This window comes from Schistocerca cancellata, chromosome 2 (genome assembly GCF_023864275.1).
Source record: "Schistocerca cancellata isolate TAMUIC-IGC-003103 chromosome 2, iqSchCanc2.1, whole genome shotgun sequence".
In the NCBI taxonomy this organism is placed as follows: domain Eukaryota; kingdom Metazoa; phylum Arthropoda; class Insecta; order Orthoptera; family Acrididae; genus Schistocerca; species Schistocerca cancellata.
Window position 1 is genome coordinate 774626394 of NC_064627.1, and position 23825 is coordinate 774650218.

Sequence of the window (23825 nt, forward strand, 5' to 3'; positions counted from 1 at the left end):
GCTGGTAGCATTTTGATACTCACGAGTGATTCCTTGCGATGATTTCATGCAATTTTTTGCAAGTGCCCTCCGCAATACTCGATGGTATCTGTCCGTCGTTTAGCCATGATTGTTCCTTCGCGTTTCCACCTCGCAATCACACCACAATAGCCGACTTGGACAGCGTTAGTAGAGTTGAAGTGTCTTGATGTGTTACTGAGGTGACATCCATTAACTTGTCCAAATTCGAAGTCAATGAGCTCTCTTGACAGACCCATTCTGCTGTTACTGCTTTTCTAATGATAACACGAGCCCCCACGTCTCCTTTTACACCGGCCATCCCGCCTCTCATGACACCTAGTGGTCAGTTCCGCATTGCATATGGGTATCCTGGTGTTTTTGATTAGATAGTGTAAGTGCGAGGGTTGCCCAGAAAGTAATGCACCGCATTTTTTTCTTCTAATCCCATTCTATGGCCTTCCTGACCGACAGGGTATTGCACACCCTTGTTTCGCACTGGAGCGCGGAACAAGGGCGTGTATGCTCTGTCGGTACCAATCCTTGTCTTGGTGGTGGAGCCAGTGTTCCCCTGTGTGAATTACCTTCTCACCGTCCTCAAAATGTCTTCCACGAATGGCATCCTTTAATGGCCCAAACAAGTGGAAGTCCCAGAAGGTTAGGTCAGGGCTGTAGGGTGGACGGGGTAATATTGTCCAATCCTGTTTTGCGATGTGTTCAGCGGTCCTCAGACTTGTGTGGGGCCGAGAGTTATCGTGTTGCTGCAAAACATCTTTCTGGGGTGCTTGCGCGTCTTGAGTTTTGTTAATGTATTGACATATGCTTCTGAATGAATGGTACCGCCTTTTGGCATCGCATCAATGAGAAGCACACCTTCATAGTCCCAGAACACTGTGCATGACCTTATCGGCGGATGCAGTTGCTTTAAATTTTTTCTTCTGTGGGTAGGGGGAATGGCGCCATTCCAACGACTGTCGTTTTGTTTCGGGCTCAAAATGGTGAAACGAGTTTCCATCACCTGTCAACACCCGGCACAAAAAGGTATCCCCCTCAGCTTCAAAACGTTGCAACAAATCAAGATTTGTGATCCACCGTTAGACACCGCGGGACCCATCTTGCACGCGCTTTTGGATATCCAAGAGTGTGAATGATTGCATCCACACTTCCTTCGCTGATTGACAGATGCCGCGAATGACATCAGCTCTCTGCAACATGTCAGGTGTGACAGCCGTGGATGGTCTCCCCGACCGCTGAAAATCGTGGAGCTCCGCCGAACCGCTCTGATGACCCCGCCCGCTGTGCCTAGCGACTAACCGTACTTCTGTCGACAACGGATGCTCCATAGACTTTGCACAAGCATTTGTGAATATTCCCCACAGTTTCTTTCAATGACAGCACGTTGCTTGTAACGTACATCACCTACAGACGCCATTTTGAAACTGTCCTGCAGCTACGCTATCTGTCGGAAGTGACGGTAACTTGGTGCGCTCACTTAGGAGACTTCAAATAATGCATACGTAACGTTTCGCTTTCGTAGCATTGATTTCAGCTGAGGAAAAAAATCTCGTGCATTACTTTCTGGGCAACCCTTGCAGTGCTTTGGCGAGCGTAACCAAGCATTGAATAACGTGTAAAACTTAGATTATTAGTAAACTTACTCATGAATTCTTAACAGGTCACGGATTCAATGCAGATACTGATAGCGTCGTGTGGTATGAATGTTCTGAGGAACCAAGAACAACTGAATATTAAATTATTTTCCATGAGCAGTCCATCAGAAACTTGTACCTGCTGTTACAGTGCGGACTTAGTAACAATATTTTTACACTTCATTATTGTAGTTCTTCAAAGAACTGAACACTAGTCGGAAGAGAATGTAATTCTCAGGTGCAGAATGAAATTACAGCAGAGAAATAATAAATGTAAAGCAGTCCACGAATGCATGCAATGCTGCAAGTTTTTCCCCGCTTTTCACGGCTAGTGTACTTCGTGTTCCTCCCTGCATCAGACAACTGAATGTGTGGAACGTACTGACGTAGCTGAAAGCATATTTCCGGAACATTTTGTGAAGGTAAAAAGCTACCGTGCGGCCTCACAAGTCGCTTTACCTGTTTCCTCCATGTCGGAAATCACTGGCATATTTCTGAATGCCAAATTACTAACAAAACCACCAGAGACGAATAACTGCTACCAGCATCTACCTATAGTAATGACGGTAATACCCCAGTGGTCAGCGACGGATTCGAATGTGGGCACGAACGTCCCTCTTTTACAGGACTGATCCAAGTACGAGGGCTGTTCGTTTATTAAGACCCGATCGGTCGCGAGCCGGCCACGGTGGCCGTGCGGTTCTAGGCGCTGTAGTCCGGAACAGCGGGACTGCTACGGTCGCAGGTTCGAATCCTGCCTCGGGCATGGATGTGTATGATGTCCTTAGGTTAGTTAGGTTTAAGTAGTTATAAGTTCTAGGGGACTGATGACCAAAGATGTTAAGTCCCATAGTGCTCAGAGCCATTTTTTTGATCGGTCGCGAAATGGAAACCACTGTGATAATCCAATGAAAGTTTCCACAGATGTGTGGGGCAGCATCTGTAGTATGTCCGTTGATCGCGTCATGCCGCTCTTTTCAGTGCTGAACACACAGTGAGTATGTGAAAATGCCTAGAAAATAGTGTCTCCAACTAAGTATGAGTGTCTGCTGGGAGATAACGCCTGATTTCATGCAACCCACTTAACATAAATGTCGTGCTTTTCCTACTTCATCACGCCTCTCGGCCGCACATTGCAGGGGCAATGAAAATGCAGCGCTTACGGTAAGTGTTTGATTACCCACTATACAGCCCAGACTTGATTCCCTCAGATTTTCGTCCCTGTTCGCACGAACCACTGGCTACGAAGACAATACCTTCGCACAGACAACGAACTGCAGACCAGTGTAGAATATTAGTGGAAAGCGCAGACAGCTGCCTTCTATGACGAGGTATTGGAAAGTTGGTATAATTCTACGACATACGACAGAAGTCAGAGCAGTGGCTATATAGAGAAGTAGCTTGGAAGTGCAGCCAACTGTTACAAACATTCTTGATTTTCACTGTGATTTCCATTTCGCAACCAATGGGGCCTTATAAACGAATAGTCCTTGTATTATTTGCATACTCGTACGTGTAGCGAGCTGCCTACGGTGCTAAGGAGCTTACCTCCTTACCACTCCAGAGCGTTCTTTTACACGTGTCACAGCTTTCTCGATTTCCTTAACGCTGTCCACATCTACTTACGTTCTCTGTAAGCGTGTGGTATCGAGTATTTCCTATCAAAGTTAGTTACACAATATTCTATCCCCTTTTATAAGAACATCGCTTCAGTGAACTGAAACAAATCTAGGTTTTCTAAATTGGGAGACACCTACGTCGATGACTTCACAAGTCAGTAGTCCCGAATTCGCCAATTTCTCGTAAATTATTAATTTAATGCGAAGTAAATTTTGTTCACCTTTGAGTGTTGCTTCTGCAATTTTGTCTGATGTTATCTACCTACATCCCATTAGATCGTCGTCTTGGCCTTTTCCTCTCTCTTGGAATCCAGCAAAAAGCTTCGTTCATCCATGTGACATCCATTTTCCTGGCTACGTGCCCCACTGAACCTCATTTAATTTAATTTCAGTCATGATTACTTCTTCCGCTCCATTGTGATTCCTGACCCTCTCTTAGTAATGCACAAACGAAATCTCTTCCATTTTTCGCTTAGCAGCCTTTAGTTTTCGAACGATTTTTGCATTAAAACTCTATGTGCCATTGCTATACTTTAAATTTGGCAATGCACTCTAAAACTCTTCTTTCCAGATATGTCAGAAGCTTAGCTGTGATACGCCGAAAGCACTATATACCATTTTTACTTTTCTGTTTATGTCTTTTGCTGCACATTTACTCAGTGTCCTCTACACCCCCGAGTATGCAAATTCATCCACTGGTCCTAAGACGCTATTGTTAATTCGTTCTATTTTCTTCTCGATATGCTGGCTGTAATTTTTTTTGGGCGTATTGTAATTGATTTTCAGTCTACTTTCAAACACACTCAACTAAGCTTTTATAATCGTTGTATTTTATCACCTCTACAGGCGAACAGTACAATTCATTCAGAAAAAGAAATATCATTAAAATACGTTGCATTAAATTTACTGTAGGACAGCGGAGTATATTTTTGGAGTTACGAAGTCTCCTTCCCTGATTGCTTGCTATCTTAATGAATTCTACAGGAAGCTGTAGCTTTGAAGTGAATATTCTTTAGTATACGAACATAGATTGAGTCGAGTGTTGGTTCTCAGACGACATCAGAAGATATTTTGTTAAAACTCAGTCAAACCCTTTTTATAAACATATTCGTTGTTCCTTTATTTAATTTCTTTCACCACTTATGGTTTCTTGAGTTTCTTAAGCTATGTCCACATCTAAAGTCATCAAAATCTTTTGTGCAATTGGTGGTAATTTTAATGAATATTTTATTATATTATAGGGAGGAGGTTGCGGTATCCCCGTTCGTTTTATGTTCCAATTAGGAGTGCTAATTGGTCTAACGTTCTGCAACCGGACTCGAAAAAACGGGAAACGATCGCCTGAAGTAGCTGTTCAGCAGTAAAACTACTGGAGACACATAAAACAATCGTGCCAAAGGCGTCGTCAGTAGTTAAAACATCATCTCCATTTATACAACATGGAGACGATGTTTTGACTACTGACGACGCCTTTGGCACGATTGTTTTATGTATCTCCACTGCAGGATGTAATTTTAGTGTATTTTACTTCTGATGAAGGCATATTTAGATATACCGAAACCGTGGTCAAAGATTTTAATACTCTTTACCCTGCAACTGTTTGGCTATTATCATTTACCGTGATGAATTTCAACAGGTGCTGTTTCAGCCATGTTTAAAATCCTGAGATCTGTAGAAGATCGGAAGATGCGATCAACACTCCAAAAGTATGACAATAGCCCTCAAAATGACCTGTATCTTTACTTCACTGAATATCTTTGGAAAAACGCCAATCATCCTGCGCACTGCGTGGATCCAATGCGTAGTATCATTCAGCAACTCTTGCAAACACCACAGACAGTGTGGGTGCCGATAACCCATTGAGACCTGTCAGCACAGGGTTACGTACTTTTCAAATGCCTGGGTGATATGGCAGCTGATAACAGCGGTTACTTCGGATACCAACAAGTGGTCAGAAAGTAATGCATAAGACGTTGGCAAACATTATACAATTGTTGGTGACTATTTTCTCAGTAAAACTGAGCTATTCTTTCATATGCAGCAACCTTAACATTAAAAAGCCTTAAGCAATTAAAGTTAAATCTGTATAAATGTATTTGTATTACTTCCAAAAACTCCTGCTTAGATTTTCACATTAGAGATTATGTATCTCAAATCAATTGCAAGTTTTTTTAGTCATCTGCATAAGCGGTATTAAATTATTACCATGGAACATTTGTCCTTGCCCAGATACGTTTCCAGATGCGATGTAGCTGTGACCGCTCACTTCCTGTATCGATTTAGTCGTAAATGCTAGGAGTGAGCATCGATACCTTCGTGAATAAAATAGCAACACAGGAAATCAGTGATTCGGCAACGACCCTCGGCCGTCTCCGAGTATACGCGTCTCAAATTTAGTGTTTGGCTATCAGCGAATGGTTCCCTCCGTGATAGAGCACGTCATTAAAGGAAAGAGCAATAAATCACAAACAGGGCAGTTCCTAAAATGCCGTTCTCGTGACAGGAAGTTGTTTTAACGTCTCCTTGAAATTTAGTAATAGCAGCCGCATTCACAGAGAACTGGAGGCGAAACATCCATCATAATGCATGTGGCAGCCATTGTGTTAAGCGGAAGCTCAGTTGGACGTCGTCAACTAAGAATTTTGTGTTGCCTCGTGTCCCAATCTAAAAGTTTCTTCTGTGTCTCTCAGCTGCAGTCTAAGAAATGAAACTATCCTTGCTTTTCCTTGTTGGGCTTCATCTACCATTGCTGTGACGCTAGGAGATGCACTAACACAAAATGTCGGCGACTGTGCACACCCTTTACGAGTTTGTCACTTCTCGGAATATGGAACAAATGTGTACTCATAATCAATTAATTCTGCCGCCACTGCAGTGAGATTTGGTGGGGCTAACAGATAACGTAAACGAAAGACCCTTTATTGAAGCCCGGCTGTACATGACTAGTTTCTAAGCAGACTTTGATTTTCGTGTCGCTCTATACATAGCATGTTACTTACTCGAGAAAAATTTGATGTACATTAGCTTTTAGCTAGTGGTACTAAGCAGGAGATCCCGGGTTCGAATCCCGATCGGTGCACACATTTTCAACTGTCCCCGTTGATGTATATCAACGCCTGTCGGCAGATTAGGGTCTTGACTTAATTATCATTTCAATATCTGAATGGTCAGCGAGTTGGAATGCCACGCACGCGGGTTCAGTTCCCGGCTGGGGAGGGGGATTTTCTCCGCTCAGAAACTGGGTGTTGTTCTGTCCTCATCATCATTTCATGCCCATTGACGATGCGCAAGTCGCCCAATGTGGCGTCGCACTCAATAAGACTTGCACTTGGCGGCCGAACTTCCCGACTGGGAACTCCCTGCTCAAAACGGGCTCAAATGGCTCTGAGCACTATGGGGCTTAACTTCTGAGGTCATCAGTCCCCTAGAACTTAGAACTACTTAAACCTAACTAACCTAAGGACATCACACACAGCAATGCCCGGGGCAGGATTCGAACCTACGACCGCAGCGGCCGTAGCGCCTAGAACCGCTCGGCCACTCCGGCCGGCGAACTCCCGGCCACTGACGCCATACGCTCATTTCCGTTTTACCAGCTATCTCTGTCATTTCCTTGGTGAGTATGTTGCACATTTTGATTCTCTAGAGGTGTTCTTATTTAATTCTTTCCAGTAGGCGAAAGTTAAGTCTTACTTTACTTTATGATCTTGAGAGTAAAAGTTAGCGGAATAATTACTAATGTTTTTCTCAATTTGCGTAAAGCATTGGGAGGCCTACTTACGTCTGACAGTGTGGTTAGAATCCCCAAATCTTTTACCAGATTTCTACAATGGGCTCGTTTATTATCTTAGCTATATTCTTTTGGTCCTTTTCTGTTGTTTGATTTCTCTGCATAGTTGTTCACTTCCCGACACACCTGCATAATACGGCAGCATTTGAAATACATATTCCAAAATTCAAACTGCCATGTATACCGTTGTGAAACTTACCAGTTCGCTTTTGGGTCAGGGAGAGAGACGTTTCAAAATACTCCGTGGTCCTATCTTTGGATACTTCAAAAGCATTGTTCATCTGCACTATGGTAATAAAGTTTTCTCAAATAAGGAAATTTACCTTAGGGAGTCACAGAAGTGATTCGTATGCGACGAGGACGTTAAGCTGGAGGAAACGTTGAATACTGGGTGACTGGTGGTAGCTTTTGCATTAGTAATACCGGCTAAAAAAAGGGGAATGAATTTGAAAATCCGTGTTGCTCACTCCATTCCTTGACATGATGGATTTTACTATGAATCGTTCGTAGCGAGAATGTGGGACTCACGCATCGTATCTTTCTCGAAATATTTCACTACCTGGGGTAAAATTACACCAGCTCTGTACCCTGGCCAACAGGAGAAATTCACTGCCGACAACAAATGATGCACTATCCAATGTGTTAGCAAAGTTTCAGACAAGCTGGCAAAAAAGTTTGCTCGTAACTACAGACCTCCATTTTACATTAACGACAATGTAACTAAGGCATTATTCAACACTAAAGACACAACAAAACCTTTGGTACAAAGTGGTGTGTGTAAGATTAGATGCAAAAACTGTGGAAAAGTAAGCGTTGATCAGTTAGGCAGAACTGTTTCAATTAAGTCGTCAGAACATGAGGGAAGCTGGAAACCAGGGAAGACACATTCGACCTTTACGTAACATTTTTTAACAGAAAGCCACCCATACCACTTAACGTTGTGACATGACACATAGTGGTTTAAAAAAAGCAAACGGGTGATGCTACTAGGAATACTCCATATCAGTAACCATGAAACACAGAATGCTTGCCTCGATTAAAATGAAGTTAAATTATGCGAACTGTTAGAGTACAACAGTAAAATCAGTTTTATTGTTGTTTTCAAATATAATGACTTCCTTTATAATATAAATACGATTTTAAACAATGGAAATTTTTCCATTATTAATACATCGTATCTGTATTCTGGTTGCGACAACGAGTTGTCATCTGACAACGGAAGTAATCGGAAAAGCGATTCTTGATTAAAAATCATACTTAACATCATGAAAGTGTTATTTTTCGATATTTTTATAGTTTTTTCGCTGTAAAGATTCTGGTGGAAGGGGAGAGTGATGAGCAAGAGAGTACTCCGGGGTGGCGGTAGTGATTACTAAAGCTTTCATGGCCCACGTTAATTTTACTTGTCGTGCATCGCTCAACTCTTCGCCATTGCTGCAACTCGCTTATGCGTAGGCTACCGTATTCTGTACCGATCACAAGTGCTTTCTAGGCTGAATTAACAGGTCACTAAATTGAGTGGAAGAAGTAAGAGAAATGAGAATGCATCGGGAAACTGCACTTTCATCAACATCATTGTCGTCATCATATGCCTTCTCTCCCATTAAAAGATGTGGCCTCTCTAATACAGAGCCTAGGTATGTCTTCTACTTCATCTTCCGTGGGAAACAGTCTTGGGCGATATTTAGCCAGCTGACTCCAGCGATCTTCCGCTGGTCTTTGTAGGTCAAACGGTATTCCTTGTCCTTTGTCCCTGTTTAGAAACCCAGCACCACCTTTGTCCATCTGTCATCATTTCTTCTGGCAACGTGGCTGCTCCATTGCCATTTCTGAGTTTCCGTCTTGTACACTACTGGCCATTAAGATTGCTACACCACGAAGATGACTTGCTACAGACGCGAAATTTAACCGACAGGAAGATGATGCTGTGATAAGCAAATGAATAGCTTTACAGAGCATTCACACAAGGTTGGCGCCGGTGGCGACACTTACAACGTGCTGACATGAGGAAAGTTTCCAACCGATTTCTCATACACAAACAGCAGTTGATCGGCGTTGCCTGGTGAAACGTTGTTGTGATGCCTCGTGTATGGAGGAGAAATGCGTACCATCACGTTTCCGACTTTGATAAAGGTCGGATTGTAACCTATCGCGATTGCGGTTAATCGTATCGCGACATTGCTGCTCGTGTTAGTCGAGATCCAATGACTGGTAGCAGAATATGGAATCGTTGGGTTCAGGAGGGTAATACGGAACGCCGTGCTGGATCCCAATGGCCTCGTATCACTAGCAGTCGAGATGACAGGCATGTTATCCGCATGGCTGTATCGGATCGTACAGCCACGTCTCGATCTCTGAGTCAACAGATAGGGACGTTTGCAAGACGACAACCATCTGCACGAACAGTTCGACGACGTTTGCAGGAGCATGGACTATCAGCACGGAGACCATGCCTGCGGCTACCCTTGACGCTGCATCACAGACAGGAGCGCCTGCGATGGTGTACTCAACGACGAACCTGGGTGCACGAATGGCAAAACGTCATTTTTTCGGATGAATCCAGATTCTGTTTACACCATCATGATGGTCGCATCCGCGTTTGGCGACATCGCGGTGAACGCACATTGGAAGCGTGTATTCGTCATCGCCATACTGGTGTATGACACGGCGTGATGGTATGGGATGCCATTGGTTACACGTCTCAGTCACCTCTTGTTCGCATTGACGGCACTTTGAACAGTGGAGGTTACATTTCAGATGTGTTACGACCCGTGGCTCTACCCCTCATTCGAACCCTGCGAAACCTTACATTTCAGCAGGATAATACACGACCGCATGTTGCAGGTCCTGTACGGGCCTTTCTGGATACAGAAAATGTTCGAGTGCTGCCCTGGCCAGCACATTCTCCAGATCTCTCACAAATTGCAAAAGTCTGGTCAATGGTGGCCGAACAACTGGCTCGTCACAATACGCCAGTCACTACTCTTGATGAACTGTGGTATCGTGTTAAAGCTGCATGGGCAGCTGTACCTGTACACGCCATCCAAGCTCTGTTTGACTCAAATCCCAGGCGTATCAAGGCCGTTATTACGGCCAGATGTGGTTGTTCTGGGTACTGATTTCTCAGGATCTGTGCACCGAAATTGCGTGAAAATGTAATCACATGTCAGTTCTAGTATAATATATTTGTCCAATGAATACCCGTTTATCATCTGCATTTCTTCTTGGTGTAGCAATTTTAATGGCCAGTAGTGTATATTCGTGAAGTGTCCACGTCTCACAGCCGTAAGTCAAAACCTATATTTTTCAGTTTTACCTCCATGCTTGACCTCATGACAGTTCAATGCCTTCCAGATGCTTGCCAGCCTAGGTTGATACGTTGAAAGATTTCTTTATTTACAAGCTAGCCAACACAGATGTGCTCCCTGACAGAGTCTAATAGTGTGTTCAGGGAACTGCATAGCGCATATAAACGCCTCTTTTGCTATGACAAATTAAAAGATAGTGTTCGGCTTACATATCTTCTCATTAATCTTCGATTATTGAAGACTGAAGAATGTTACATTGTTCGTCGAGTCACGGATTTCATAGTGGCTGGCTTTCTCAGTAAACTAATAAAAACCAGCACCGAGCTGCAACGTGGTACTAAGCGACGTGGCCCAGTGGCTACCACACTGGATTCGCCTTCGGAAGGACGACGATTCCAATCCGCGTCCGGCCATTCAGGTTTAGGTTTTCCGTGAGTTCCCTAGACCACTCACAGCAAATGCCGCGACGGTTTCTTTGAAATGGTAAGTCCGATTTCCTTCCCCATCCTCACTCTCCCCAGCTTGTGCTCCGCCTCTAATGACTTCGACATTGTGACTTAAAGAGCACTCCGCTCTCATTTAAGTAAGTATACGGCCGAAAGAGTCAGCCTTCAGCAATTGTGAAACGAACCCTGTCGTCCAGAACCGTGTGCCGCAAAGAGCGCAGCTTCGCCACGAGATGGGGAAATTCACAGGCGTCTATCGTGCTGAATGAGGCCTAAGCACTGTAGTGTGCGTGTGAGACAGACGAGAATTTATGTCATAGGGAAACCGTGTAGAAGCCGTTTGTGGCCAGGGAGACGCAGCAGTGTTAAATATGGCGGACCTAAGATCGGCCATAAAGGGAAACATTTATGAAAACTATTTAATTATGTAGTAATTCAGGGAATGAAGCCACAGTAATTTTAATCTACCGTCATTCATAAATTTTCATGGTGATCCCAATAAAACTTGAATATTGATTATATCTATAATAGTTTAGGATATACTGTTGAAGTGAAATTAACAAGTTTTGTAACAAAGACATGAATACTAAAATCTGAACGCTTTGGTCGATCTTAACGATCGACATTTCATATAGAAGTGCATCATTAAGCCGGCCGGAGTGGCCGAGAGGTTTTTAACCATTTTAAATGTTCTGATAATAAGTTGCCGTCTCTTCTTCTAAGAATAGATGATGAGTGCAGCTAGCCGCTATCTATGTGTAATGTCTTGTCTGTATAGACGTGTATCTGTTGCCTTTAAGATCCCTTCACCTTCACACATAAATCTATACAGTAATGTAAGGCCTCCCCGTTCTTGGCTGATTCGTGATAAGACAGGCGAAAAGTTAGACTAATGGAGGATTATTAGTATTATCTCTATTTTCATTCGCTCTCTCTCTTTCTCTCCTTTATCTATGTACAGTTTTTAATATAATATTTCATTACGTGAAATCAGACAAATAGGATCTTTGGTGGAGTCCTTCGTCTTGGTAATCAGCGGCTGGCTTGCTGTAAGAGATCTTTACATTTATTATTACTGTTAAACACTGCAGTCAGTCGGGAGAATCAATCGTTTGGACAATTTGTTCCTTTTACGAAAGATTGCGAATTCCAGATGTGTACGAAGCCTTTTTGGACGATTTAACACAGACTCAGTGATTGCAGGCTCTCTTCGACACAGCTGAAACTTCCCCACTAATTACAGGGCCAACGTGATCATCAAATGATTCAGAAAAAACTCATTCGTTCATTCAATCCAGAACAAAAATGTCACAAACCTTATTTATGGAGGAAATTGTGTATTAAATCCATCTCCATTACATATCCAGATCTCCGGTGATTCCACGCCTTAATTATTTTCCTTTTACAGCCTCTTTCTCCTCAAACAAACCGCTAGCGGCACAAATATTAATTGGCTCGCTTTAGCGAGAAGAAAAGCAGAATATGTACCTCTCAGAAACACGTCAATCCCTCAACAGATACTCCAGAAGCTGTCCTAGTTACCACTCTAACAACCAAGGAGAATGCATATATGCATCTCTGTTATTTCAAAGAATAAACGCACTAGAAAATACTTCGGCGTCGTCGAGCTGTCGCCGCATATATTACGAGAAAGTCAGATCAGATAACTTTTCCAAAATGAATGAATGTGGATGGTTTGATTGAAAATGATTAATTCGTGCGTGGTAGAGGGTATTTTCTGTGGGGACATTACAGGTTCTAGACGCTTCAGTTTGGAACCGCGCGACCGCTACGGTCGCAGGTTCTAATCCTGCCTCGGGCATGGACGTGTGTGTCGTCCTTGGGTTAGTTAAGTTTAAGTAGTTCTAAGTTATGGGGGACTGATGACCTCAGATGTTAAGTCGCATAGTGCTCAGAGCCACTTTGCATCATGAAAATGACAATTGTTGTAAATATCAACTCTGTAACTTTATTTGTTTAAAAGATATAATAAATTTAAATTATCAGTATTTTCAGTTAAGCATCAGGTCATCATTTCCTCCACACAAAACACACCGAAAGATGACAGCGTGACACATTATTGAATCATTAGGTAATAGAATATTTGTTGTAAAGTTTAGTGCACAAGTTACTTTTGTTCTTTATTTATTTCTCACAAAGCACATTGGTGCAAGGCTACTGGCTGTGGCATTCAAAGCTAAGAAGGAAATTGTATTGGTTTTATGTAAAAGAACTTAACGTTTATTATGAAATGGATATTATTGTTACTTTATTTAGAACGTGAAAGGGGTCAAGCTTTGATTATTTAAATAAGTTAAAATGGAAAATAATGTAGAATAAGCTGTAGCCAATCAGATGGACGGCTTCTGGAAAGGGGACTGCCCTCTAGTCAGTTGAGCGAGGATGTACGGCGCCCGGGGAACACGGCCGGGGACGGGCAGAGGGCCGGTCGTGGTGGCCGTGCGGTTCTAGGCGCTGCAGTCTGGAACTGCGGGACTGCTACGGTCGCAGGTTCGAATCCTGCCTCGGGCATGGATGTGTGTGATGTCCGTAGGTTAGTTACGTTTAAGTAGTTCTAAGTTCTAGGGGACTGATGACCTAAGATGTTAAGTCCCATAGTGCTCAGAGCCATTTGAACCATTTGAACGTGCAGAGGGACAGTGCTGGTGGAGACGCGGAAGTGGACGGTCGGTGTTAGGTAGCAAGGAAGTGAAACGACTTCGAAAATTTGGCGTTGTGTGGTTTCGCGGGACTCAGTCTCTGAGCGGTGAGCAGCCGCGCGCCTGGTAATTTTTCGCGTAGTTAACGAGGAGGAGAACGATATTAGATTGGGACTGTAATTCGCGATGAGATTGTGAATGATCGAACTGTGTCAAATGAATATGCGTTCGAGTGTAATAGTAATTCTAAATCGACCACTTCCACTATTAGTTTGCTTTCTGAATAAACATTATTCTGTCGGCTGCGGTGGCCGAGCGGTTCTAGGCGCTTCAGTCCGGAACCGCGCGTCTGCTACGGTCGCAGGTTCGAATCCTGTTTCGGGCATGGATGTGTCTGATGTCTTTAGGTTAGTTAGGTGTAAGTAGTTCTAAGTTCTAGGGGACTGATGATCACCGATGTTAAGTCCCATAGTGCTCAGAGCCATTTGAACCAAACGTTATTCTAACCAAATCGCAACTGTGTGGTCTACATCATTTATGGGTCGTTAATTTAGCTCCCAATATTATTAGTACTATTCTTATATGTTATATAAACGTTGTATGTTTCACACAATTTCGCAAACTTGCCATCAGCCAGACAATTTAACCAAAGGGTCACAAGTGTCTCATTTAGGGCGTGTAATGCGACACGTGCTGTTCAACCCCTAGACGGGTTTGAGCCAAGACATTTCGACGAAGAGGAACTGCATGTGAGCCCGAACATCTATGGGATGTTAGATCGCAATATCGACGGGATGTTAAACACTAATCTCTCTTCACTCCTTTGGCAACCTGGTGCTCAGAATTGGTGACATGTATAATATTAAGAACAAAGTAGTCCCCTTTCCACTATTTAATTGACTTTGGACGAATTAAATTACGGGAGAACCTCAATGCAAAGGTAAATGACGTCGTATCAACAGTGAAGATGAAGTTTCAGCCACCACAGTTGAAACTGGTTTCAAGATTTATCAGGCTGATTTGAATTTTAGTTACATTCTTCGTCTTCACATCTTAACGCGTTGCCGGTTTAGTGTGTAACTTATTCGTTTAATTTTTCTTTAGTGATGTATTTATTTAATAACAACTGTTACTTACACTACCACTGCTTTGATTTTAATGTTAATGTTAAAATGGAGTACCACCACACTCTCAAAGTGTAGGTTGCCTCAAACACCTCCATTTTCTTACAGTTATTTATTTCTGTTTATCTTATTGATATTGCTTTAAGTTCCTTATGTATTCTGTAGTTACATTGATAACTGTCTCTTTATTTGGCTGTGTATCACTCTCTATGTTTCATACCTCCTGATGCAGCCTTGTCTAGTACTAATTTTATTTTATTTTATTAGTTTTGTTTATTAATAGAAACTGTTATGTAGGCATGCTATTCCTATTTTGTGCTAAAGGTTTTCCTGTCTACTCCATTGTTATTTATGTACTGTTCAGTTTTTACTTTTTCATTGCAAAGATGTTACTTACTGAATGTTTCTACTTCAGTCTAGATGTTTTACGTCTCTTCCAATGTTGTTTGCTAACATTTAACTTCTTTGGTGATAATACTCAGTAAATGTCTGAAGATGGCCTAGTAAGCCGAAAACCGGTTAACAATAAAAGTAATTTTGTAGAACAAAAGTAAACTGGTGCTTTTCATTTATTATAATGTTGTTCTGCCAAGAACCGACGGAAGATTCTGTTAATACAATACCTGTTATATATTTCAAGGAGTGCACCCAAAGGGAGGAGAAAAGGGCACATTTTCACTAAATATTAATAGTTAATGAACCACAGCTGATCTACTTAGGCCTGAAATTGTTGGGACTCTGTCTGCTAGAAATGAAGGTTCCCCACTTAGATAAAAGGTTGCACAACGCACGGAAAAAAGAAAGATTCGGATTCAATACCTAGGCATTTGTACGAGGGCGTGCTGAAAAGCAATGCCTCCAACATTTTTATGTCACACTCTTAAAGCTTTTAAAATAAAACAAACGTTATTAACAAATCGTAGCATGTAACAGGACGGAATGTAAAGTAACGATGTTGGTGCGTGAGAAATAGCGCGCTATAATCGAGAGTCGAATTCGAAGAATTCGTCCATACATGGCGCACCTTTTCCTTCAGCATGACAATGATCACACACGAGCGCTGGTTTTTGTTATTGCATATCGACTTCAGTAACAGAATGATCATGTACAGTGCAAGACTAAGGGGACTCATATAGCAAAAACAACAGAAATCTACATTTTAAATGCATCCCCCTCCTCAGTGATACTGATCGGGAATATAACTTCAAACATACGTGTTCGTAGTGAAGAACATGCTAACCAGCAGCTAAGATTCAAACTGTCTAATCATGATTTTAGGAATCCACTGGAGTTAGTCTTGCACTGAAGGTGATTGCTCTGTGTTTGAAATCTATATGCAATAATAAAACAATAATGTCCTTGTTCTGTGGTCGTGGCGCACAAATTTCCTAATGGAGTCAAATCTTCTGGAAGTAAGCTACACATGTCGTCCCACGCTAAGACCATTGTGCAACAAGAATAAGGCATTGTCAGAAGGGAGTACACGTTCTGGGCTTCCCGCAGACACAGTTCTGCTGCACGGATAACTGGTGCATCGCAGCGTAGGAGTGAAATGGCGCAGCAACTGGAAACGCACTCCAAAGTTGAAGTACGCGGAACAGTGCGATTCTTGTGGCAAAATGTCTAAATTTCACATTGATTCACCGTATAACTCTGACAGCATATGGACCAAATGGAATTTCGCGTTTAGCACTATTGAAATGGCGCCAACAGTTCGACCAAGGCCTCAGAGACGTGAATGGTACTGATCGATAAGTCCAGATATTGCACCATACTGTTTCCATCTTTCCCTCAAGTTGAAAGAACGTCTGGAGGGGAGTGATTTTTCAGCGATGAGGATATTCACGCAGCGGTTATCAAATGGATCCGTGACCAAGGACGGGATTTCTGTCGTCGAGGAACTGAACGATTGGTAGAGCGTTTCGGCTGTTGTTTACAGAGATTTGGTAACTGCATAGAAAAATAGTGTCGTGTATGTGTGTCACTTTGAAATGTAGAGCATACTTGACCTGTCATAATAATGTGTAACTTACTTTTTGATGTCTCCTCGTATCACTGCGTTCTCGCTTCCCGAGCACGGGGTTCCGGGTTCGATTCCCGGCGGGGTCAGGGAATCGAGATGACTGGGTGTTTGTGTTGTCCTCATCATTTCATCATCATCCAGGACAGTGGCGAAATTGGACTGAGCAAAGATTGGGTAATTGTACGGGCGCTGATAACCACGCAGTTGAGCGCCCCACAAAACCAAACATCATCATCATCCTCATCGTATCACTGAATTTATCACATTAAGAACTGCTATTTTGTTCCAAAATGAACAGCGTAGTTTGTTTTGGGAAAAAAAGCCTAGTGATTAGTAAGATTGCGAAACCAATTGCTAGTTATTGTTTAACGTTCGACTGAGTTCTTAGCGGGGTGAAACTAATTCAGTAATGTTTTTATCGTTATTGTGGCCTTCAATCGGTAGACTGTTTCATGCAGTTCTCCACGCTGTACAAACCTTTTCACTGCAACCTACATGCGTTTGAACCTGCTTACTGTATTGATCTCTTGGTCTCCCTCTACATTTTTACTCCCTCCACCCCTGCTCTTCCTTCCATTACCAAATTGATGGTTCCTTGATTGATGCTCCAGAATTTGTCCTATCTACTGACATCTTCTTTTGGTGATGTTGTGCCGTAAGTTTATTTTCTCTCCAATTCGAATCAGTACCTCCTCATTAGTTATGTGGTCCATCGATCAAAATTTTAATATTCTTCTGTAGCGCCTCATTCTATTGTCTTCTCGTCTGAACTGTTTATCATAATGTATAGAAAGGTGTTAATGAGAGGAAATCAGTTGCCTCTCTCAGTGGCCGCAGGAACACGGCACTGAGGTTTAGGGAAATCGGGTCCTGACAAGCCGAAAGGTGTCGGTTCCTCCTGATTGCATTTGCCACTCGCGTGGGTGCACTAAGAGTGGAACGCATTATGAAACTAGGTGGGCTTAGCGTTGTCGAAAGCCACAATGCTGTAGCGGAACGCCCGTCGGTGCGACGACAGTATGATGCAAGACTGGGCTGCGTTCAGTTGCCTCGCGACTGCCATTAAGAATGCTGCTGGAAGCCGTGGTGGCAGTGGTGGACTATTAAACACTCGAAGAGTAGATCTAGGATCCTTCGGAATGTCTCCGACTCTGTAATTTTGATGTAAATACAGAAAACAGCAATTTGTCACTTTTTTAATCCGTTAACTAGTTTTCGGCCCTTCTCAGGCTCCAGATGATGCACGTGGAAGTCACGTGTTTACTTCATAGTGTAATGCTGGGTACTGGCTTGCGGCAGTTCGGGCGTCTTTGTACGTGCAGAGCGCGCTCGGGTACTGGCTTTTCTGCCAATTAAAAGTTTTTGTAGGGGGGTTTAAATGGCGGAGCTGCGCCGCTGTCCTTCCTTCCGGCGACCGTTATAACATGGCAGCTTTCATCGTGATTGTCAAACGGTTCAAAAACGGCTCTGAGCACTATGGGACTTAACTTCTGAGGTAATCAGTCCCCTAGAACTTAGAACTACTTAAACCTAACTAACCTAAGGACATCACACACAACCATGCCCGAGGCAGGACTCGAACCTGCGACCGTAGAGGTCGCGCGGTTCCAGACTGTAGCGCCTAGAACCGCTCGGCCACCCCGGTCGGCTTGTCAAACGGACATAGATCACTAAAGATATAATAAATATATATACCGACTGTTACGATGGATCGCCAGCATCCAGCATGTGTTGTATAAACAGGTTTCTGTACTTACAATGAATAAACAATCACAGGTCAGAAAATATCTGTAATGTATAATCTTACTCTAATCTTTTGATTCATAATTCTTTACCGAAAAAAACTGGAGTACAAATGCGTCTAGTGCTCCGTAAAGGAGTTACAGGTGCTAAAAGAAAAAGAAAAAAGGAAAAAACACAACGCACCGAATTTGATGTACAGCCGCTTTTGTAAGTCTGAATGTCCACGTCTTTAATGTGACGTAGTGAGTTTTTAAATAATTCCTGTCAATCACTTCTGTACAACAGAGTCATACCAAAAGTTGATGTAGCACTTTAACAAGAGATACTAAACATGCTAGAATGCTGCTAACTTTTTGTTGTACGTATTGATATAACCCTGACATGGAAGAAGCACATTAATGAGTTGCTCAAGCAATTAAGTTCAGCTGCTTTTACTCTTCGCATAATTGCTAGACTTAAAAACAAACGAATCGACCTCCTATCATATTTTGACCACTTACGCGAGGAATAATGTCTTATGGAATAATTAACTCAATACTTAGGAAGAAAGTATCGATTGCTCAAAAGGCATCAGTAACAGCAATACGTGGTGTTCACCCGCGGTCGTCATGTAGCTACCTTTTCAAGGAGACGGGCATTTTAACTGAACCTTCGCAGTACAAATAATCGCTTGTAAAATTAGTAATAAATAATCTATAACAGTTTGAGAGGTATAATGATGTCCATAACTATAATATTGGAAGAAGAAAATGATCTTTACTACCCATTATTTAAGCTGTCAGTGTCTCAGAAGTAGTTCATTATACACCAACAAAATTCTTTGGTGAATTCCTCAATAAAATAAATTATTTGACAGACAGCTAAGCAAGTTTTAACTGTAAAGCAAACTCATCTATTGGATATCTCGTTCTTTTTCATAGATGGATTTTTACTGAAATAGTGACAGCTTGTAAAAAAATAAAAAACACACTAGTTTTCAAGTGTTATTCCACGAATAGTGTTGATTGTAGAGATATGTTCATTAACGTTAAAAGTACTCACCCATACGTATCCTGTAAACTGACTCATTTCTCATTATTTCAACAAAAAAATCGTTCAAGAGATCTATGAATATGTATCTAACTAAGTAAGTAACTAACTATTTCGATGTCTTGAGATGCATTGGAAGAATGTACAAGGTCCTGAATGGCATCTGATATAAGTATAAGAGAATACCAGTATGGCTTCTGCTACTAATACCATGTCAGACACCTTTCCATTCACTTGTCCATTATTAAGAGCTATGAAATCTTATGCTGTATCTTCGTTATTACTTTTATTGTTATTATTCTGCAATTTCATAGCTTAATTTTTTATTATAATGAATTTTTAAAAACGGTATGAATACATTATGACATGCTATGTAACCTTTACGTGTATTTTGTAGCAGTACCGTTCAAATTCCCTGTCATTCTACGTTTACTTTTTCAAAAGGTTCAGATGGTTCAAATGGCTCTGAGCACTATGGGACTCAACATCTTAGGTCAGAAGTCCCCTAGAACTTAGAACTACTTAAACCTAACTAACCTAAGGACATCACACACACCCATGCCCGAGGCAGGATTCGAACCTGCGACCGTAGCAGTCCCGCGGTTCCGGACTGCAGCGCCAGAACCGCTAGACCACCGCGGCCGGCTTACTTTTTCCGTAGTTTTACTAAATCTGAAAAAGAGAAACTAACATATAACAGAAATTTTAAGTATTTTCTGAAAGTGTTTGTCTGGACTGCAGCTTTATACGGAACTGAAACGTGGACAGTTAGTAGTAAAGATAAAGAGAAAGAAGCTTTTGAAATGTGGTGCCACAGAAGTATGCTGAAGATTAGATGAGTAAATCCGATAACTAGTAAAGAGGTACTGAATCGAATCGGGGGAAAAGTAATTCTATGGCACAACTTGGATGAAAGAAGGGGTCGTTTGATAGGATACATCTTGAGGCATCAAGGAAAAGTCAATTTGATTGTGGAGGGAGGCGTGTGGGGTAAAAACTTCAGAGAGAGGCCGAACACTGACTACAGAAAATGGGCTGAAGTGCACGTAGATTGAAACAGTCATGCAGAGAGGAAGATATTTGTGCTCTGTCTCTAATGACCTCGTCATTGATGTAAGATTAAACTCTGATCTTCATTCTTTGCTTCCATGATTTTGTATCATTGTCGCAGAGTTTTGGTTGAACTAAAATTAAGTAAAAGTTAGTACTTAGAACACAGAATACTACATTTTAATCCCATGTTTGTGGACGCCATAAAGAGACTTGTTCTGAAACTCACCTGTTCGTCGAACCAGTCCTGGACTACTTTAGCCTTGTTATTCTGGACATTATTTCCTTGGTGAATGCAAGCCTGTCAAAGCTAGAGGCACAGCTTCTATTGTCAGCATAGTACGCGATTTAAACTGACAGTAACTATCACCTCAGCACTTAATAGTACTTTCTCGCCCATTGCATAAAGAAGCGACAGCGGTAACAGGTGAGGTTAGTACGAGGTGGCATTTTAGGTTCGCTTGTTGTGTCTTGTGAAATCCCTGCATGCGGATCACAGAAGGTGATAGGACTGAGCAGTCACGCTATGTAGTGGCTTCAGGCTCACAAGGGGAGGCCGCCAATTGTGAAATTCAGATTCGATTCATACAGCGCATAATAAAAGCTCATGGCCAGAGGTGTAATGTGGCAAAGCACCAAGATGCACTTCTCGGCCGTTGTCGAGAAAATCGACAGTTAAAAGAAGCCGTTGCGGGGAAATACTCTCTACGATTAGTAATTTTATACGGCGTCGTGGCGCGACGGTAAGCGGTCGGGTTCGTAACTCGCGCCATGCAACTATTTTTTATTTGTTTTTTGTAATTCAAATGTACACACACACACACACACACACACACACACACACACACACGCACACACACACACACACACACACACACACACACACACACACACACACACACACACACACACACATATATATATATATATATATATATATATATATATATATAATTCCCGGCAATAAGTTGCAACAATTATGCATATAATAAGTTGTTGAAAGTCGTTTGTCATGGAAAAATAATACGTGAAATAAAACACAATATCACAAATAATATTCAAGTGGATACAATTTATTGAAAAGTTCTGTATACACTCGCACATAATAAACAATTAATGACCAGAAGTAGCTGGAGTATCGCACGAACCAGAGTGATAGTTATCATAGAAACATGGAAAGCAGAAGACAGCACGACATCGAGCACATCTGATAAACGATGCGTTTTTACAAGAACAATTGTTTTTTAAATTATCTGTTGGGAAACACACCTGATTGACATTCTGAAAAATTGTTCTATCATTCGTCAGGTTTGATGCACACCACACGTATCGTATCATATCGGCAAAAATCGGAGAAGACAATTGGTGGTGGACGATGGATTGGATTTTTATACAATCGTCTCTGGAGTTGATGTCACGGTTTCGCTCGATTAAAAAAGCACAATTTTGAAGGTGCTTGATCAAATTTTTTACCTGTCGGTAAAGATACACGTCACACGGTTGGACGAGAGGAGTGCACTTTGGAGGAATGACTTTTATAGTGCACGTTGGTAACTTCTTATCGTCCTGGAACATCTCATTGTATAACGCCGGGTTCGTTTGCCCACACCAAGAGTCGATCAGAAAGTGAAGTTCTTTCTTTTGTGCGTATGGTATATACATTTGAATTACAAAAAACAAATAATAAAAAAAAGTTGCATGGCGCGAGATTCGATCCGGCGACCTTCGTGTTACGAACCCGAGCGCTTACCGTTGCGCCACGACGCTGTAGATACTTGTTAATCGTAGAGAGTATTTCACCGTAACGGTTTCTTTTAACTGTCGATTTTCTCGACAACGGCTGAGAAGTGCATCTTGGTGCTTTGCCACATTACACTTCTGGCCATGAGCTTTTATTATGTGCAGTATGAATCGAATGATAATGGAATGTAGTCGAATTAAGTCGGGTGATGCTGAGGGAATTAGATTAGAAAATGAGACACTTAAAGTAGTAAAGGAGTTTTGCTATTTGGGGAGCAAAATAACTGATGATGGTCGAAGTAGAGAGGATATTAAATGTAGACTGGCAATGGCAAGGAAAGCGTTTCTGAAGAAGAGAAATTTGTTAACATCGAGTATAGATTTAAGTGTCAGGAAGTCATTTCTGAAAGTATTTGTGTGGAGTGTAGCCATGTACGGAAGTGAAACATGGACGGTAGTTTGGACAAGAAGAGAATAGAAGCTTTTGAAATGTGGTACTACAGAAGAATGCTGAAGATTAGATGGGTAGATCACGTAACTAATGAGGAAGTATTGAATACGATTGGGGAGAAGAGAAGTTTGTGGCACAACTTGACCAGAAGAAGGGACCGGTTGGTAGGACATGTTCTGAGGCATCAAGGGATCACCAATTTAGTATTGGAGGGCAGCGTGGAGGGTAAAAATAGTAGGGGAGACCAAGAGATGAATACACTAAGCAGATTCAGAAGGATGTAGGTTGCAGTAGGTACTGGGAGATGAAGAAGCTTGCACAGGATAGAGTAGCATGGAGAGCTGCATCAAACCAGTCTAAGGACTGAAGACCACAGCAACAACATGAATCGAATCTGAATTTCACAATTGGCGGCCTCCCCTTGTCAGTAACAACGCATATCTGACCAAATTGGATCAATAAACACAGTTAAGCTATTGCCCCGCTTTCCAGACGGCGCTTAGCTGGGTCATTGCCCTGCGACAGATGTGTGCTTAGAGCGTCCGCTTATCAGTCGAGTTGGCTAACACCACACAGAAGTGCGTGAATCCTGACCTACTTTGTCGCTCTTTTAGCCAGTCAGATAACGAGCAGATACTCGCCCACAAATTTCTCCTTGCTGACTATTTTAAGCAATGTTTCCTGATCGTTAACTAGTGGAGCAACATGCTACCCAAGAAAGAAGTTTGTGTGTACGCTGCTTCTGAAGCCATTTGGAATCCATTACCTCATCTCTAAACAGGAGTAACCATTATTTTATTCTCAATGAATCGAATCTTCAATAACTAAAGACGATATATAGTAGATACTCAGTGGTATGTGTACACCCTCCGTCCAAAAAGCTCCGAGACTGATTTTGTTCCTGGCACATAAGCGACGTCAGCGTAGTAGCTACGATGGCAGCTTGGACTAACAACTGTAAACAATAGATGAGCATTCGATCATTCACTTGTGAGCGCGCAGTGGAACTCAAGCCTCCAAGGCATTCTGCAGAATGTTTTGAAAAAAAAAAGAAAAGTGTGTACAAAGTTACCCCCATACATCTTGACTTCCGAAGAAAAACAACGGCCTGCGGATACCAGCCCTGTCCTGACTGAAATGCAACGGCAGACAATTAGTTTCTGGAAAAAATCATCACTGATGACGAGACTTGGTAT

At 42.1% G+C, this 23825-nt stretch overlaps 1 protein-coding gene across 2 annotated transcripts in view; it reads right to left on the reverse strand.

Annotated features, from left to right (window-relative positions):
• Positions 1 to 23825, reverse strand: part of LOC126148312 (iodotyrosine deiodinase) — a 112523-nt gene that overhangs the window by 67738 nt on the left and 20960 nt on the right. The gene's annotated exons all lie outside the window — the stretch shown is intronic.